This window comes from Fukomys damarensis, unplaced genomic scaffold, assembly GCF_012274545.1.
Source record: "Fukomys damarensis isolate Sample0158 unplaced genomic scaffold, DMR_v1.0_HiC HiC_scaffold_39, whole genome shotgun sequence".
In the NCBI taxonomy this organism is placed as follows: Eukaryota; Metazoa; Chordata; class Mammalia; order Rodentia; family Bathyergidae; genus Fukomys; species Fukomys damarensis.
The window spans coordinates 127,332,916-127,333,580 of record NW_022900951.1 but is presented as its reverse complement, the minus strand read 5'-3'; positions in this window follow the sequence as shown (position 1 = coordinate 127,333,580).

The following is a 665-nucleotide window of genomic DNA, read 5'->3' as shown; positions in this document are numbered from 1 at the left end:
AATGGGGAGCAGCTGCCGGGGGCTCCACGTTGAGGGGCGGGATGGGGAACCTGGACTCTGCTTTCTCGAGGTTTACTTCTGGGCCCACCTCCTTCCCTAGTGACTGAAGGCAAGTGAGACTGTGGGGACTGAGGGAGGGAACGGTGTCTATCCAAGAAGTCACTGCATCCGGATCTGTGCCCAATGCCATCTGGGGCTGGGCTATTCTTAGATGGGTGGGGGGCGAGAAGCCAAGACCCATGAGTGACAGCGAAAGACCTCAGGCTGTTCAGCCTGGAGAGGACTTGGTGACAGGCAGGGGGGCCAAGAGGGAGGGAGATGCCCTAGCCCTCTTCCAGGTGTTGCGGTCTGCAACCACGCTGCCTGTGCGGTGCCCTCGGCTTGGAGGCAGACAGCTGCCACACCCCTTCCCCACCTGCATCTTGAGAATAAAGCAAGCTGCCTTTTTACCATTTGAATCCTAGCCTCCCTGTGTTTATTCTCGCCATGATGTTGCGCTGAAGGAAGAGCTATCAGTTCATGAATTCCTAAATGTCCCTGGGTATGGTGGCACACACCTGTCATCCCAGCACTTGGGAGGCTGAGGCAGGATTGCTGAGTTTGAGGTCAGCTTGGGCTCCACAGTGGGTTCAAGGATGGCTGAACTACATAGCCAGCCTGTCTCA